Source organism: Oncorhynchus gorbuscha, linkage group LG24, assembly GCF_021184085.1.
Source record: "Oncorhynchus gorbuscha isolate QuinsamMale2020 ecotype Even-year linkage group LG24, OgorEven_v1.0, whole genome shotgun sequence".
NCBI classification, from domain to species: domain Eukaryota; kingdom Metazoa; phylum Chordata; class Actinopteri; order Salmoniformes; family Salmonidae; genus Oncorhynchus; species Oncorhynchus gorbuscha.
In genome coordinates this window covers 29,375,492-29,395,345 of record NC_060196.1, presented here as the reverse complement: position 1 = coordinate 29,395,345, position 19,854 = coordinate 29,375,492, and the positions used below count along the sequence as shown (strand labels likewise).

General features: G+C 42.2%; 1 protein-coding gene across 12 annotated transcripts in view; it reads left to right on the top strand.

Annotated features, from left to right (window-relative positions):
• Window positions 1-19,854, top strand: part of LOC124012537 (glutamate receptor ionotropic, kainate 5-like) — a 151,509-nt gene that overhangs the window by 60,821 nt on the left and 70,834 nt on the right. The gene's annotated exons all lie outside the window — the stretch shown is intronic.

Sequence of the window (19,854 nt, the reverse complement as noted above, 5' to 3'; positions counted from 1 at the left end):
GAGTGTTAAACGCCGTTTTCCACTCGTCCCCCTCTCTGATGCGCACGAGATGGTAAGCGTTACGAAGGTCCAACTTAGTAAAGCACCTGGCTCCCTGCAGAATCTCGAAGGCTGATGACATAAGGGGAAGCGGATAACGATTCTTAACCGTTATGTCATTCAGCCCTCGATAATCCACGCAGGGGCGCAGAGTACCGTCCTTCTTCTTAACAAAAAAGAACCCCGCCCCGGCCGGAGAGGAAGAAGGCACTATGGTACCGGCGTCAAGAGACACAGATAAATAATCCTCGAGAGCCTTACGTTCGGGAGCCGACAGAGAGTATAGTCTACCCCGAGGAGGAGTGGTCCCCGGAAGGAGATCAATACTACAATCATACGACCGGTGAGGAGGAAGGGAGTTGGCTCGGGACCGACTGAAGACCGTGCGCAGATCATGATATTCCTCCGGCACTCCTGTCAAATCGCCAGGTTCCTCCTGAGAAGTGGGGACAGAAGAAATGGGAGGGGTGGCAGACATTAAGCACTTCACATGACAAGATACGTTCCAGGATAGGATAGAATTACAAGACCAATTAATAGAAGGATTATGACATACTAGCCAGGGATGACCCAAAACAACAGGTGTGAAAGGTGAACGAAAAATCAAAAAAGAAATAGTCTCACTGTGGTTACCAGATACTGTGAGAGTTAAAGGTAGTGTCTCAAATCTGATACTGGGAAGATGACTACCATCTAAGGCAAACATGGGCGTAGGCTTGTCTAACTGTCTGAAAGGAATGTTATGTTTCCGAACCCATGCTTCGTCCATGAAACAACCCTCAGCCCCAGAGTCAATCAAGGCACTGCATGTAGCACCCGAACCGGTCCAGCGTAGATGGACCGACATAGTAGTACAAGATCTAGATGAAGAGACCTGAGTAGTAGCGCTCACCAGTAGCCCTCCGCTTACTGATGGGCTCTGGCCTCTTACTGGACATGAATTAACAAAATGTCCATCAAATCCGCAATAGAGGCACAGGCGGTTGGTGATCCTCCGTTCCCTCTCCTTAGTCGAGATGCGAATCCCTCCCAGCTGCATGGGCTCAGTCTCAGAGCCAGAGGAGGGAGAAGGTTGCGATGCGGAGCAGGGAAACACCGTTGATGCGAGCTCTCTTCCACGAGCCTGGTGACGAAGATCTACCCGTCGTTCTATGCGGATGGCGAGAGCAATCAAAGAGTCCACACTGGAAGGAACCTCCCGAGAGAGAATCTCATCTTTGACCACTGTGTGGAGTCCCTCCAGAAAACGAGCGAGCAGCGCCGGCTCGTTCCAGTCACTAGAGGCAGCAAGAGTACGAAACTCTATAGAGTAATCCGTTATGGATCGATCACCTTGGCATAGGGAAGCCAGGACCCTAGAAGCCTCCCCACCAAAAACTGAACGGTCAAAAACCCGAATCATCTCCTCTTTAAAGTTCTGGTAATTGTTAGAACAATCAGCCCTTGCCTCCCAGATAGCTGTGCCCCACTCTCGGGCCCGGCCAGTAAGGAGTGAAATGACGTAAGCAACCCGAGCTCTCTCTCTAGAGTATGTGTTGGGTTGGAGAGAGAACACAATCTCACACTGGGTGAGAAAGGAGCGGCACTCAGTGGGCTGCCCGGAGTAGCAAGGTGGGTTATTAACCCTAGGTTCTGGAGGCTCGGCAGGCCAGGAAGTAACAGGTGGCACGAGACGAAGACTCTGGAACTGTCCAGAGAGGTCGGAAACCTGAGCGGCCAGGCTCTCCACGGCATGGCGAGCAGCAGACAATTCCTGCTCGTGTCTGCCGAGCATGGCTCCTTGGATCTCGACGGCAGTGTTACGAGCGTCTGTAGTCGCTGGGTCCATTCCTCGGTCGGATCCTTCTGTCATGCAGGTGAATGAGGACCCAAAAGCGACTTGGCGAAAACAGAGTATTTAATCCAGAATAAACTTTACAAAACAAAAAGCATAATACTACACGTAAAGACGAGAACAGACTGGAGACTTGATCGAGAACTGCAGGTTGCCTCGGGAAGGCACTTGAACCTAGCAGACTCAGACACCTGCTCACCACGCAGCATCTGAGGGAAACACGACACGACAGGGCAAAACATAGACACAGCACGGTGAATTATTGATGAGGATCCGACAGGGCAGGTACGGGAAACAAGGAGAGAAATAGGGACTCTAATCAGGGAAAAGGATCGGGAACAGGTGTGGGAAGACTAAATGATGATTAGGGGAATAGGAACAGCTGGGAGCAGGAACGGAACGATAGAGAGAAGAGAGAGCGAGAGAGTGAGAGAGGGAGGGGGAGAGAGAGGGATTGAAAGAGGGAAAGAACCTAATAAGACCAGCAGAGGGAAACGAATAGAATGGGAAGCACAGGGACAAGACATGATAATTAATGACAAAACATGACACAGCCAGACCCCGTGCATATGAAAGAGAGATGAGCTATGCATCAAATACATGCCAAATAAATGGATCATCAATAAGGATCAACCTTGGGTTAAAATACAAGTTTATTTGAGCATGTGTTTTTTAAATACTTATTTTCTGTGTATTTGAGTATTTTCGAATAATGTGGCCTGAGTCAACTACTTTTGAAAGGGGTGCAAATCTGGTGGCAGGGAAGTCAGACGCAGGAAAGCAGAACTTGATAATAGCCGGAGCAGTTTAATAGTAAAACCAACGGCATAAGAAATACAAAGTATGGGCACAATATCCTGACGTGCACCAGTCAAACAAGGAGAGGCTTCGACTTCGGGAGAAGTCGTGACAGCATCTATTTTCAAACAACTTCTTATGAATAGCTTACTACAGTATTTGAAAGCCTTTTCAAATACTTGTTTTAAATACAACGTTCAAATACCTGGGCTAAATGCATGGGAGTGTATTTGAATTATTGTATTTGAGTATTTTCAAATACTTTCCAATATTCAACTGTCTTTTCAAATACAAAATATCTTAATACTTACCTCCAAATGTATTTAAAAGTAATGAAATACCCTATTTGAACCCAGGTCTGATAAGGATAAGGACGCCAATGTAGTCTGACACATATTTACATACATTTAAAAACATTAACGTACGTGTGTGTGTGTGTGTGTGTGTGTGTGTGTGTGTGTGTGTGTGTGTGTGTGTGTGTGTGTGTGTGTGTGTGTGTGTGTGTGTGTCTGTCTGTCTGTCTGTCTGTCTGTCTGTCTGTCTGTCTGTCTGTCTGTCTGTCTGTCTGTCTGTCTGTCTGTCTGTCTGTCTGTCTGTGTGTCTGTCTGTCTGTCTGTCTGTCTGTGTGTGTGTGTGTGTGTGTGTGTGTGTGTGTGTGTGTGTGTGTGTGTGTGTGTGTGTGTGTGTGTGTGTGTGTGTCCATCAGTTATGCATACATGTCGTTACTTATACACAACAAATACAAATAGGTCACATGAGGGAGACGGTTTGTGCCGTGAGGTGTTGCTTTATTTGTTTTTTGAAACCAGGTTTGCTGTTCACTTGCACTATATAAGACGGAAGGTCATTCCATGCACTCATGGCTCTGTATAATACTGTGCTTTACTTGAATTTGTTCTGGACCTGGGGACTATGAAAAGACCCCTGGTGGCATGTCTGGTGGGGTTAGTGTGTGAGTCAGTGCTGTGTGTAAGTTGACTATGCAAACAATTTGGAATTTTTAACAAATTAATGTTTGTTATAGAAACAAGAAGTGATGCAGTCAGTCTTTTCTCAACTCTCAGCCAAGAGAGACTGTCATGCGTAGTATTTATATTAACCTTCTGATTACAATGAAGAGCAAGACGTTCTGGGCCAGCTCCAGCTTAACTATGTCTTTCTTTGCAGCACTTGACCATATGACTGGACAATAATCCAGATAATATCAAACTAGAGCCTGCAGGACTTGCTTTGTGGAGTGTAGTGTCAAAAGAGCAGGGCATCTCTTTATTATGGACAAACCTCTCCCCAGCTTTACAACCATTGAATCTATATGTTATGACCATGACATTTTAAAATATAAGGTAACAACAAGTTATTTAGTCTCCTCACCTTGTTCAACAACCACACCATTCATTGCCGGATTCAGCTGAGGTCTAAAACTTAGGAAATGATTTGTACAAAATACAATACAATACTTAATAATCAGGACCAGAGTATTACTGTCCACCCAATCCAAAACAGACTGCAACTCTTTGTTAAGGGTTTCAGTGACTTCATTAGCTGTGGTTGCTGATGCGTATATGGTTGAATCATCAGCATACATGGACAATATACTTTGTTTAATGCTAGTGGCCGGTCATTGGTAAAGATATTAAAAGAGGGCTTAGAGAGCTGCCTTCCGGTACACCACACGTCACATGTTTGTCACATTAGCGAAGCTTCCATTAAAGAAAACCTTCTGAGTTCTATTAGATAAGTATATACAGTAGAGGTTGAAAAGCCATAACACATACTGTATGTTTTCTCAACAACAGGTTATGGTGAATAATATCAAAGGTTTCACTGAAATCTAACAGTACACCTCGCACAATCTTCCTATTATCAATTTCCTTCAACCAATCCTCAGTAATTTGTGTCAGTGAAGTGCATGTTGAGATACCTTCTCTATAAGCATGGTGGAAGTCTATTGTTCATTTGTTTACACAGAAATAGCATTGTATTTGGTCAAACACCATTTTTCCAACAGCTTGCTAAGAGCTGGCAGCAAGCTGATAGGTCTGCTGTTAGAACGAGTAAAGGCCGCTTTACCACTCTTGGGTAGCGGAATGACTTTGGCTTCCCTCCGAGATATGACAGATAGGAGTGGCTATAGTCAGCTTCCATCCTCAGTAGCTCTCCCTCTAAGTTATCAATGCCAGGAGGTTTGTCATTATTGGTCGATAACAATCATTTCCCCACCTCTCTCTCTCACTAACTTTACAAACATCAAACTTTTGTTTCATTCAAAAAAAAATGATGCATGAGTATGATGGCTCACTGTTCATTGTTGTCATTTCCTGCCTATGTTTGCCCACTTTGTCAATGAAGTAAGCATTACAATAATTGGAAACATCAAATGGTTTGGTGATGAATAAGCCATCTGATTGGAGGAAAGATGGAGTTTAATTTTTCTTTCTGCTTCATCTTGGCTTCATAATACAGTTTCATCTTCTTTTTGTTGTTTCGTCACATCATGTCTAAATTCATGGTGAGTCAGCCAGTCAGATGTGCAGCCAGACTAAGTAGTCGCTCCTTCTGCCCCATCTCTTTCAACCATACAGTTTTCCAGATTTCTCATCAATCCATGGAGCCTTAACAGTTCTAACAGTCAGTTTCAAATAAAATGTTATTGGTCACATACAAGTGTTTAGCAGATGTTATTGCAGGTGCAGTGACATTTTTGTGTTTATAGCTCCAACAATGCAGTACTATCTAACAAGTAATATCTAACAATACACACAATCTAAGTAAAGGAATGGAATTAAGAATATATAAATATTTGGACGAGCAATGTCAGAGCGGCATAGACTAAGATACAGTAGAATAGAATACAGTATATACAAATGAGATGAGTAATGCACAATCTGTAAACATTATTAAAGTGGCCTAAGTCTATGTATATAGGGCAGCAGCCTCTGAGGTGTTACTGATGGCTATTTAACAGTCTGATGGCCTTGAGATAGTAGCTGTTTTTCAGTCTCTGTCCCAGCTTTGATGCACCTGTACTGACCTCGCCTTCTGGATTATAGCGGGGTGAAGAGGTAGTGGCTCTGTCATGTTTTGTCATATATTGTCTTGTCCTTGTGCTTTCCCTTCTGTTCGTTTCCCCCTGCTGGTCTTATTAGGTTCGTTCCCTTTTTCTATCCCTCTCTCTCCCCCTCCCTCTCTCTCTTCTCTCTATCGTTCCGTTCCTGCTCCCAGCTGTTCCTCATTCTCCTAACTCACTCATTTACTCTTTTCACACCTGTCCCCTATTTTGCCCTCTGATTAGAGCCCTATTTCTCCCCTTGTTTTCCGCTTCTGTCCTTGTCGGATCCTTGTATGATGTTCGCTGTGCTGTGTCCTTGTCTCGCCCTGTCTTGTTTTGTCTCCTTCAGATGCTGCGTGTGAGCAGGTGTCTTAGTCTGCTACGGTCGGTGCCTTCCCGAAGCAACCTGCAGTCAATGGTCGAGTCTCCAGTCTGTCCTCGTTACTACGAGTGGATTTAAGTTTTTTCCTGTTTTGTTTTCTTCTTGATTTTTCCAGGAGTATTACTTTTGTCATATACTGGAATAAAGACTCTGTTTTCGTTAAGTCGCTTTTGGGTCCTCATTCACCAGCATAACAGGCTCGGGTGGTTGCTGTCCTTGATGATCTTTTGGCCTTCCTGTGATATCGGGTGCTAACCCTAACCCTGTGGTTGCGGACGGTTGCCGTACCAGGCAGTGATACAGCCCGACAGGATGCTCTCAAATGTGCATCTGTAAAAGTTTGTGAGGGTTTTAGGTGCCAAGCCATATTTCTTCAGCCTCCCGAGGTTCAAGAGGAGCTGTTGCGCCTTCTTCATCACACTCCCAGGGCCCTCAGCTCCTCTCTGTAGGCTGTCTCGTCATTGTTGGTGATCAGGCCTACTACTGTTGTGTCGTCTGCAAACTTGATGATTGAGTTGGAGGCGTGCATGGCCACGCATTCATGGGTGAACAGGGAGTACAGGAGGGTGCTGAGCACGCATCCTTGTGGGGTGTCAGTGCTGAGGATCAGCGAAGTGGAGGTGTTGTTTCATTCCTTCAACACCTGGGGACGGCCAATCAGGAAGTCCAGGACCCAGTTGTACAGGGCAGGGTTCAGACCCATGGCCTCGAGCTTAATGATGAGCTTGGAAGGTACTATGGTGCTAAAAGCTGAGCTATAGTCAATGAACAGCATTCTTACGTAGATACTTCTCTTGTCCAGATGGGATAGAGCAGTGTGCAGTGCGATGGCGATTGCGTCATCTGTGGACCTATTGGGGCGGTAAGCAAATTGAAGTGGGTCTAGGGTTTCGGGCAAGGTAGAGTTGATATGATCCTTGATTAGTCTCTCAAAGCACTTCATGATGATAGAAGAGAGTGCTACGGGGTGATAATCATTTAGTTCAGTGGCATTTGCTTTCTTGGGTACAGGAAAAATGGTGGACATCTTGAAGCACGTGGGTACAACAGACTAGAATAGGGAGAGATTAAATATGTCCGTAAACACACCAGCCAGCACACTTAAACATCTTTCTAACGTCGGCCATGGAGAAGGAGAGCCCACAGTCCTTGGTAGTGGGCTGTGTGTTATCCTCAAAGGGGGCCAACGAAGGTTTTTTCGATTGTCCGGAAGCAAGACGTCGGTGTCCATGACGTGGCTGGTTTTCCGTTTGTAGTCCGTGATTGTCTGTAAAACCCTGCCACATATGTCTCCTGTCTGAGTCGTTGGATTACGATTCCATTTGTCTCTATACTGACATTTTGCCTGTTTGATTGCCTTATGGCAGGAATAACTACATTGTTTGTATTAGGTCATATTCACAGTCACCTTGCCATGGTTAAATGTGATGGTTTGCGCTTTCAGTTTTGCGTGAATGCTGCCATCTATCCACGGTTTCTGGTTAGGGTAGGTTTTAATAGTCACAGTGGGTTCAACATCTCCTACAACACTTCCTGATAAACTCAATCACCGTATCTGTGTATTCGTCTATTTTGTTCTCGGAGGCTACCAGGAACATATCCCAGTCCGCGTGATCAAAAGCTATTTTAAAGCATGGATTCCGATTGGTCAGACCAGCGTTGAATAGTCCTTAGCATGGGTACTTCCTGTTTGAATTTCTGCCTATAGGAAGGCAGGAGCAAAATGCAGTCGTGATCTGATTTGCCGAAGTGAGGGTGGCGGAGGGCCTTGTAGGCATCCCGGAAGTTGGAGTAGCAGTGGTTGAGTGTTTTAGCAGCACAAGTACTACAGTCAATGTGTTGATAGAATTTCGGGAACGATTTCCTCAAATTTGCTTTGTTAAAATCTCCAGCTACAATTAATGCAGCCTCAGGTAATGCGTCCAGTGAAGTTCTTTGAGGGCCGTCGTGGTATCGGCTTGAGGGGGTTATACACACAACTGCGACTATAACCGAAGATATTTCTCTTGGGAGGTAATACGGTCGGTATTTGATTCTGAGGTGTTATTGGTTGGGTGAACAAAAGGACTTGAGTTACTTTATGTTTTAACAATCACACCATAAGTAGTTAATCATGACATATACACCCCTGCCCTTCTTCTTCCCGGAGAGATATTTATTATTGTCTGCGCAATAAACTGAGAACCCAACTGGCTGAACGGACTCAGACAATATATCCTGAGAGAGCCATGTTTTCGTGAAACAGAGTATGTTACAATCCTTGATGTCTCTCTGGAAGGAAATCCTCGCCCTTAGCTCATCAACTTTATTTTCCAGAGACTGAACATTAGCGAGTAATATACTCGGAAGCGGTGGGGGTTGTGTGCGCCACCTGAGTCGGACTAAAACTCCACTCCGAGTACCTCTTTTCCGCCGGCGGTGTTTTGGAACAGCCTCTGGAATCAGTTCAATTGCCTCTTATTGCCTCTTATTGCCTCAGCTTTTGGAACTTTGGCATTGCTGGATATAGCTGGCCACTATATTGTGATCAATACGTCCAATGGGTATGGATACAGCTTTAGAACAAAGTTCTACAGTATTGGTAAAAATGTGATCAATACATGTGGATGACCTTGTTCCTGTAGTGCTTGTAAACACCCTGGTAGGTTGATTAATAACCTGATCCAGATTACAGGCAATGGTTACAGTGAGAAGCTTCCTCTTGAGCGGAAAGCTTGTTGAAAACCAGGTCCCTTAGAAAGTAGACCTCTCTGTTTACATCACATACACTTTTAAGCATTTCACACCTATTATTTAGATAATAACTGTTAGCACATGGTGGCCTATAACAACACCCCAAAATAAATGGTTTTAGATGTGCCAGGTGAACCTGCAACCACAACACTTCAATAACACTTGAAATAAGATCTTCTCTAATCATTACAGAGATATGGCTCTAAATATATACAGCAACACCTCCTCCATAAGCATTCCTGTCTCTTCTATAGATGTTATATCCTTGTATTGCTACTGCTGTATCATCAAATTAATGATCTAAGGGAGTCTCGGAAATGGCTAGTATATGAACCTTATCTGATGTTAGCAAGTTATTGATTTCATGAACCTTATTTCTAAGGCTGCATATATTACTATAGGTTATTTGTAGCCCTTTCCTGGGCAGCTTAACAGAGATAAACATAATATGGGAAATCGCAAACAAAGCCAAAGAAAAATATATACATTCAGCAGTCCATTAATCAGTTGGTGTGTGTAAGTGTGTGTGTGCTGTGGGGTTGAAGCTACGAATCCACAGGCTTGGCTCTCTCATCCCTTCCAGGCTTTTGGGAGGGAGGGTGAAAAATAAGCATGTCATATCAGATGTAAGCAATGTCCCTACGCGATCTGGCAGCTTTCATGGCTGGGATAAGTTTTTTCCTCTTCTGACGCACAGCTTCAGGATAGTCCTCGTTGAGGAAGTTGTACCTTCCTCTCAAGTTCTTGGCTCTTCCAGAACCGCTACAGTACCTTGTCCTTGAACCTCAGGAACTTGACCACTATCGGACTGAGCCTATCACCCGGGCCAGTGGTGAGTTTTCGAGTCCTGTGAGCGCGCTCCGCCTCAATGTTCCGTTTCTCCGAGACCATTTCCCTCACTTTGCCCTCAGACTTGGACCAGGTCTCATGTGGAGATTCTGCAATTCCGTCCACAACAACGTTGTTCTGTCTTGACTGTCCCTAGAGATAATCTGATTTCTCATACAGATCTGTCTTTTCTCAATGACTTACCAATTGCAGTCATCTTGCCATTCCCATGTTTAAACTCATTGAATTGAATTGAATTTATGGGTAACAGACGTATACAACAAAATGTACAATGTGCACCCAGAGGATATACATTTACATTTACATTTAAGTCATTTAGCAGACGCTCTTATCCAGAGCGACTTACAAATTGGTGCATTCACCTTATGACATTCAGTGGAACAGTCACTTTACAATAGTGCATCTAAATCTTAAAGGGGGGGGGTGAGAGGGATTACTTATCCTATCCTAGGTATTCCTTAAAGAGGTGGGGTTTCAGGTGTCTCCGGAAGGTGGTGATTGACTCCGCTGTCCTGGCGTCGTGAGGGAGTTTGTTCTACCATTGGGGGGCCAGAGCAGCGAACAGTTTTGACTGGGCTGAGCGGGAGCTGTACTTCCTCAGTGGTAGGGAGGCGAGCAGGCCAGAGGTGGATGAACGCAGTGCCCTTGTGGTTGGTCATTACAAAAGGAGACATTTGAGTTGATGTTTTCCTTAAACTACTACTTCAAGGTCTCAGAGCAAGTGACGTAACCGATTGAAACGCTATTTAGCGCACACCGCTAACTAAGCTAGCCGTTTCACATCCGTTACATAGGTACGTGTGTGGCAACATCCAAACTTTTTTCCAACAGATATTATCAATAAATCCATTCCAATAAGGCATGACATAAGGTATCGATACAACATCCTGCTGAAACCAGGTTCGTATCGCTCTGTTGTTGAATGGACCAAAAGAGAAACAAATCTTTCCTACTGATGAGTCAACAGGGTCAATAGAAGGTAGGCTCTGAGGGTCAGGTCTTTCCTACTGATGAGTCAACAGGGTCAATAGAAGGTAGGCTCTGAGGGTCAGGCCTTTCCTACTGATGAGTCAACAGGGTCAATAGAAGGTAGGCTCTGAGGGTCAGGTCTTTCCTACTGATGAGTCAACAGGGTCAATAGAAGGTAGGCTCTGAGGGTCAGGTCTTTCCTACTGATGAGTCAACAGGGTCAATAGAAGGTCGGCTCTGATATCACTTGAAAGTATTAATTAAAACACTTGTTTCCACAGTGGTCCTCGATGGTAAAAACAATAACACACACAATGATTAAAAGGCAAGATAAAATAACAAACAACCATAAATACATTCATTTACACTGACATCCTAGAAAGTGACACTATTCACTGCACTTTTCCCGAACCTTAAAAATCAACCATGTTCATTTCACATTTCAACCTTTAAAAAACATTCTCTTCATTGCACATCATACCTATCATTCAAGTAAATACACCTGACCAGCAGTAGGGAGGCACAAGGGGTAGAGGAGTGGTTTCTCTTACTTATATAACCTTGTCCAAATGAAAACCTTAGCTTGATCTCTAAGGGGAGGCAAATGTCTGTATGAAAAACATGCTCCTCGCAGTACTGTTTACTCTTGGGATTTTACAAGACATATCACTAGCTCTGGTATTGTAACTGTGTTGGTTATAGACCATATCAATGTATTTTTTCATATAAGCTGGGGCACGATCATTTAAGATGTCAAACATTTCATTAAGTTTAAGTTGCTCAACTCTGGACTCCAAAGGCGACAAGCCCACCTCCCGGAACTCCTGCACCCCTATATGGTCCTAGGGGGTCCTTAAGCATATACCTGATAACATTACTTTGCATGACCTGCATTCTCTTTTTCATTTTTTGTTGATAGCCCACTAAACCAAGCAGAGCAGGCACAATAAAAATGACGCTGAGTCAAGGTTGAGACAAGCAGTTTAAAAAGAACTTTGATGTGAAAATACGATATAAACGATATAAACATTTAAATTCGTTTGCCATTTGAGAAATACTTTTAGCAGCAATCAGGTCTCCAGAAAGGGATTGATCTAAGGACACACACATATAAGTTGCACTTGGTTTAGATTCAATCTCATTGCCTGCACAGTTTACCTTGATCGTGTCAGCCCTAAGCAATACTGAGCTGACTCTGTGAGAACTGCAAACTGTTCTTCAGGTCCTGGACCTCTCTGGTCAGGTTGTCCATTATTTTATTGTTGTTGCTTGTAGAACTATTTTGTGTTAGTTTAAAAGACCCTTCACCTGTGATAGAGAGGACTCCACTGTCCTTTTGTCTTTATCATGGTAGCAACGTAGGTTAGGCGGTTCCTCCTGGCAGTTCCAGACAGGATGCAGGGGAGATTGGAAACAACAACAACACACAGCAGGGTTCTAGACAGCCACAAGCCACTATGGCTAAGAAAATCCAGCTAGCTGGATAGGCAGCTAGCTAAGAAGAAAAGTGTTACCACATTTTTCGTCACAGTAACCAGGTTTCCATCCAACCTTTTTATGCAATAATACACATGTCGGATAAATTATGTCATGACGGGCCAGTTTTTTCTATTTAACCTAAGAACAAATGATTATTTACAATGACGGCCTACACCGGGCCAAACCCTAAACCCTAAACCGGACGACGCTGGGCCAATTGTGCGCTGCCCTATGGGACTCCCAATCACGGCCGGTTGTGATAAAGCCTGGAATCAAACCAGGGTCTGTAGCGATGCTTCTAGCACGGAGATGCAGTGCCTTAGACCGCTGTGCCACTTGGGAGTGGATGGAAATGGCAAATATGTCAGTCAACTTTCAAAATGTCGACAAAACAGAATACTCTAGACAAGGTGGGATGTTTTTGTGTGGGTGCAGTAGGGTAGCCTCGTGGTTAGAGTGTTGGACTAGTAACCGGAAGGTTGCAAGTTCAAATCCCCGAGCTGACAAGATACAAATCTGTCGTTCTGTCCCTGAACAGGCAGTTAACCCACAGTTCCTAGGCCGTCATTGAAAATAAGAATTTGTTCTTAACTGACTTGCCTAGTTAAATAAAGATAAAAAATATATATATATTTTTGTGTCAGTAAAATGTATAATGCTAGAAATGGCGGTGGAAACGTGCTTATGTGCAAATATTGATATAATAACCATCAAACGATATGTTACGTGGTGCACGGTGGTGAGCTTGATACTCCGTTTAAAAATACCCGCACTATATCTGTGTTGTCTAGAACGCACAAGCCAACTGTCAAGTGGGCAGATTTGCTATATAACGCAAATTGTTTTTGTGTGACAAAACCAAACCATCAGAACAGTTGAAAATGGGATGGAAACCCCTTTTCAGAAACCCCCATTTAACCGCAAAAGTTATTTTTATGTGCACTACGTAACCATGCACAGGCGTTTTATCCACAACAAGTCCATTACTACACAGTGTTTGTGCGTGACCTCTTGTACGTCACCTCTACAAAGACATTGTGGGGAACAGACTCCCATAATTGACCTACAGTAAAGAGGAATTTTCCAAGGACGTTAATGGAGAGGATGCCAGATAGATACTGCATCTCAGGGTAAATTGCTTGTGGGTTGAGATTTCTGCTTGTGGTTTCTTCCTAGGTTTTGGCCTTTCTAGGGAGTTTTTCCTAGCCACCGTGCTTTTACACCTGCATTGTTTGCTGTTTGGGGTTTTAGGCTGGGTTTCTGTACAGCACTTTGAGATATCAGCTGATGTACGAAGGGCTATATAAATAAATTTGATTTGATTTGATTTGAGAGGTGGTTATTTGACTGCAGTCTACTTCCTGTGACTAGGGACCCTTTTAAGCCTGGTCTATGATGACCGCTTTGGCCGCTGCAATAGGGACCAATCAAAAGCCATTGATTAGCAGTCGGAGTGCTGCTGTGTACCCCCCCCCCCCGTAGCCAAACAGCTTTTCGACAGCCACAGTGGTAGGGAGGTAACTAATGTGTTATTGAAATGGTACAGGAACTGGATGGGGCTTTTAGTTTTTTTTTAGAACATTGCGTAGAAGGTGGATATGATTGTGTGAATAAGCCATTGTCATGACTTTACTTTCATTAATGTGATGACTGTCATTTATCTAATCAACTAACTATGTTTAATTTTTACCAGATTAAATCAATCATGCTAACAATTAACTCATTAGGATTTGGGGCACCACGAGAGCGGTTGTTTAAAGAGTTATCATCTCCAGAATTAAACTCTAAAGGTCTTTACCTATCACACCCATAAAACGGTCAACGTATTAATCATAACCTCGTATCATATCATCATTCATTTACTTCGTCAACCGTGTATTCTGTTTCGTTGTGTTCTTGAACGTAGCCCTTTTTCTTTGTGTTCTTCAACATAGCCCTGTCTTTGATTTTTGTTCATTGATTTCACCTAGTTACTCACCTGGTCTCATCAGCTCCTTATTTAGTTCAGTTCATTCTGTATGTGCCTTTGTGGGGTATTGTTCGTTTTGACTCTACTAAGCCTTTTCCTAGCTTGTTTGTGAGAACCAGTTATATATAGCCTTCAGTCCTAGTTTTGATTCAACTGCCTGTTTGCCAACCTGTGTATGACCATTGCCTGCATGTGACCACGATTTCTGCCTTCTGCGAAGGCATAATAAACACCCGTTGCGCTCTGCAAGTGAATCCTTTTCTCCCTGAGTATTCATTACATTTAGAAACTTCTCTCACAGTAATCCTATACTTTGCACACAAACTGCCACCCGTTTGGAGTAAGAAATCATGAATGAAATTATTCTTTGAAGATCGGTGGTTCTCAGTGGGGTGATGAGAGTAGTAGAATACGGTGGTTTGGAGAGTAGTAGAATACGATGGTTTGAAGAGTAGTAGAATACGATGGTTTGGAGAGTAGTAGAATACGATGGTTTGGAGAGTAGTAGAATACGATGGTTTGGAGAGTAGTAGAATACGATGGTTTGAAGAGTAGTAGAATACGATGGTTTGAAGAGTAGTAGAATACGATGGTTTGAAGAGTAGTAGAATACGATGGTTTGAAGAGTAGTAGAATACGATGGTTTGAAGAGTAGTAGAATACGATGGTTTGAAGAGTAGTAGAATACGATGGTTTGAAGAGTAGTAGAATACGATGGTTTGAAGAGTAGTAGAATACGATGGTTTGAAGAGTAGTAGAATACGATGGTTTGAAGAGTAGTAGAATACGATGGTTTGAAGAATGGTCCCATTTAAATGAGCTTTTCTAGATACCTTACTTAGGACAGCTAGTCAGCCATACCAGTGATTGTCCGGGAGGTGACGTTATCGTCTCTACCTTGTGTTGAGATTGAGTTTGAACCACTTTGGACATGAGCTGGAGCTAAACATCTCTCTGGTCTGATATGTTCATTCTCAACCCACCATTGTATACAGCTCATTTAAAAGGGGCGGTGGGTGAGGCTGAAACACTCTCTGACTTCACTCAAGTTACAGAAAGTTACAAAGTTACAGAAACAATTTCCTCTTACAGTTTCTAAGATCACATCCCTCTCTTAACAAATACACTTTCATCATTTTTCATATTTCCTACACAATGTGGAGGATGGAGAATTCGTACAGTTAGTGTATATACTTTTCAAGTTACAGTATTTTTTTAATGACATTACAAAATAACAACCCGAAATGACATTATTACTCTTTAGATCGCCTCTGACCATCCCCCACGTTCTATGTTGAAACATTGTTCTAGTATTCGCTTTAGGACGTGTTTGAGTTTGTGAAACAAAGGCACATTCCTGTGTGAATCTGGAGAGGGAGATAGCAGAAAGTTCTAATCCTTGATTTACAACAGGGTGTGAACTGTCAACTCCCCCCCCCAGTTCACCCTCTGTGGGAGGGTCTGGCCGAAGTCATCCACCGCAAAGCTGATCCAACCCATCTGGATCCTCACAGGACAATCATGATACCATGTTGTTTGCTGGGAAAGAAGTGTTAAGGTTCAGTCAAAATTTGAATTCAGAAATGTGTTATTCCAAGAAGAGTGGGACAATCATTTAACATTTTGAGAGTATTTAAAGAATACATTGAGATGCTGTCCGTAACAAGCATACAATACAGCTATCATTTCATAACTGAACTTGCGTGAGCATTGCGTGATTCATTTCCTAATTAATGTGCTATTACAAACAGAGACATGTTGAACTAAATTGATAATGTTATCATTGTATGTCACACTCTTGATGTGCTCAGCCATGGTACCAAGACATAATACGAGCTAGACTCCAGGAACTTTCAATAATGCCATAGAGGTTTTGATTCCAGAGACAGGATTATTACCAGCGATATTCAGTCATCTACGTGACAAATCAGTGGCAGTCGGTGCCATTTAAGATGAAGGAGGATGATTTTTTGTTTTTGTGAACATGACCTTATTTCTATTACAGCGTATTGGATGACTGTCATTCGTATTCCATTCATCCAGCTCAATGTAACATTGCTGGTTTATGCTACGAGATGATACTCTAATTTCCCTGTACCCATCATGAGGTAGCTAAGACCCAGCCTATGAATGAACGTTGACAACGTGGGTGCACACAGGTTGAGAGAAGTTTGAGTAATGAAGGTGACAGACAGTGTCACATCAATACCACCGTGCACACTCTTGCCTGCATCGAGCTGTTCTAGGGAGTAATCATTGTTCCAACAATTGCAAACGAGAGTTTCTATAAGACAAATTCAGGTATGTTTATCCTCGTTTCGTTCCGTTTAAGAAACGTTTCTCAACAGAATCGGCGCAATGAATCTGTACTTTACTATTTATATGTTTGACAACTTTTACTTTTATTTCACTACGTTCCTAAAGAAAATTATGTACTTTTTACTCCACACATTTTCCCTGATGCCTAAAAGTACTCGTTACATTTTGCTTAACAGGACAGGAAAATGGTCTAATTCACACACTTACAGTGCATTCGGAAAGTATTCAGACCCCTTCCCTTTTTCTACATTTTGTTACGTTACAGCCTTATTCTAAAAGTGCTTAAATTAATTGTTTCCCTCATCAATCTACACACAATACCCCATAATAACAAAACAGTTTTAAAAATATTTAGCAAATATATTTTAAAATTTTAAAATAATTGACATAAGTATTCAGACCCTTTGCTATGAGACTCGAAATTGAGCTCAGGTGCATCCTGTTTCCATTGATCATCCTTGAGATGTTTCTACAAGTTGATTGGAGTCCACCTGTCGTAAATTCAATTGATTGGACATGATTTGGAAAGGCACATGCCTGTCTATATAAAGGTCCTACAGTTGACAGTGCATGTCAGAACAAAAACCAAGCCATGAGGTTGAAGGATTGTGTCGAGGTACAGATCTGGGGAAGGGTACCAACATATTTCTGCAGCATTGAAGGTCCCAAAGAACACATTAGCCTCCATCATTCTTAAATGGAGGAAGTTTGGAACCACCAAGACTCTTCCTAGAGCTGGCCACCTGGCCAGGCTGAGCAATTGGGTGGAAGGGCCTTGGTCAGGGAGGTGATTAAGAACCCGATAGTCACTCTGACAGTGCTCCAGAGTTCCTCTGTGGGCATAGGAGAACCTTCCAGAATCACAACATCTCTGCAGCACTTCACCAATCAGGCCTTTATGGTAGAGTGGCCAGACGGAAGCCACTCCTCAGTAAAGGCACTTGACAGCCCGCTTGGACTTTGCCAAAAGGCACCTAAAGGACTCTCAGACGATGAGAAACAAGACTCTGCACCATTCCATATTGTGGTGTACCTTATAGATGTTAGTATGTCAGTAAAGCAATATAGCATAACAGTAGCCATGCATCAAAATAAAAACACTATTTGGCAAACACGGAACCCCATTATCCATCTAAAGAATCACACTATTTGGCAAGCACAGAAACGATTAGATCACAATATTTCAACCATTCATTTATCATTGAGAAAGTTATGGTTACTAAAATGTGAATATTTGATAAAATACATATACATTCTTTATAAATCATTTAACTAACTACCACCTCATTAACTTCTCGTAAATTATTTACAAGGTACTTAATATCCAGAGTACTAGCTAGTTAAAAACCACTTATAAGCTGTTATCTAGTTTTATCTATATTTAACTAAATACAAACCCTTTAATAGCTTCTAGTAACTACTTATAAACCCTTTAATAGCTTCTAGTAACTACTTATAAACCCTTTAATAGCGTCTAGTAACTACTTATAAACCCTTTAATAGCGTCTAGTAACTACTTATAAACCCTTTAATAGCGTCTAGTAACTACTTATAAACCCTTTAATAGCTTCTAGTAACTACTTATAAACCCTTTAATAGCTTCTAGTAACTACTTATAAACCCTTTAATAGCGTCTAGTAACTACTTATAAACCCTTTAATAGCTTCTAGTAACTACTTATAAACCCTTTAATAGCTTCTAGTAACTACTTATAAACCCTTTAATAGCTTCTAGTAACTACTTATAAACCCTTTAATAGCTTCTAGTAACTACTTATAAACCCTTTAATAGCTTCTAGTAACTACTTATAAACTCTTTAATAGCTTCTAGTAACTACTTATAAACCCTTTAATAGCTTCTAGTAACTACTTATAAACCCTTTAATAGCTTCTAGTAACTACTTATAAACCCTTTAATAGCTTCTAGTAACTACTTATAAACCCTTTAATAGCTTCTAGTAACTACTTATAAACCCTTTAATAGCTTCTAGTAACTACTTATAAACTCTTTAATAGCTTCTAGTAACTACTTATAAACCCTTTAATAGCGTCTAGTAACTACTTATAAACCCTTTAATAGCGTCTAGTAACTACTTATAAACTCTTTAATAGCTTCTAGTAACTACTTATAAACCCTTTATATGCCCTTTCAGTTACCTTCATGTAAAGGCTACCAACAAAGGGGCATGGTTGTGGTTTTTGTGGTGATGCTCTCTCCAATGCAGTGGCAGAGTCTGTCTGGTTGGTTGGACTGGTGCATCGGTTCTCCAGAATGATGGGTCTAATTTCCAGACGTTGTGAGAACACCTCTGAGATTTTTCAGGCCGCACAATTCTTTGAAGTGCTCCTTATTGGCATATCATAAATAAACATGAGCTTTGGATTAAGGAGGCTAAGCACACAGGATGGAGCAAGGAATAATCATATGCTCCTGTATGTTGTGGCCAATGTTTTGCATGTTGTGTGTGTGTGTGTGTGTGTGTGTGTGTGTGTGTGTGTGTGTGTGTGTGTGTGTGTGTGTGTGTGTGTGTGTGTGTGTGTGTGTGTGTGTGTGTGTGTGTGTGTGTGTGTGTGTGTGTGTGTGTGTGTGTGTGTGTGTGTGTGTGTGTGTGTGTGTGTGTGTGTGTGTGTGTGTGTGTGTGTGTGTGTGTGTGTGTGCGTGCGTGCGTGCGTGCGTGTGTGCGTGTGTGTACGTGTGTGCGTGTGTGCGTGTGTACGTGTGTACGTGTGTACGTGTGTGCGTGCGTGAGTGTGTGTCTATGGATGTGAATGGGATGTTTATGGATGTTTGGATCTCATTTTGGATGTGTGTGTGGATGTTTAATCTTCTTCTAAAACGATGAAATCAAGCTGTTACAGTACATAGAGTTAGCGTAGCCAATCTTTTCCCTTTGATCTAGTTGAATTAGTTAAAAAAAAAACACAATTCATTTGATGTTGTAAGGCAGGGGTGTCAAACTCATTCCATGGAGGGCGTTGTGTCTGCGGGTTTTTGGTTTTCCCTTTCAATTAAGACCTAGACAACCAGGTGAGGGGAGTTCATTACTAATCAGTGACTTTAATTCATCAATCAAGTACAAGGGAGGAGTGAAAACACGTACACTCGGCCCTCCGTGGAATGAGTTTGACACGTGTTGTACGGGGGTCAAAAAATGCTCAGAATAGCTCATTGAAAAAAGTAATTGCATACAGTTTCCATATAACCGAATTACCAGGTAGATGAAAAGATAATCAAGCACAGAGTCAACTGGAATGTCGTGGAATATGAAACGGTTTAAAGATGAATGGATAAGAGGATAATAGGAGACTATCTAGATAGTAATGTCTATCAGCTTCAACTGGTCAATTCTATAAGTAGATGGGATGCCCAAAGAATCAATATATCTATGCAAATGTACTTTAATATGCACATCTCATCTTATACTATGACATTTT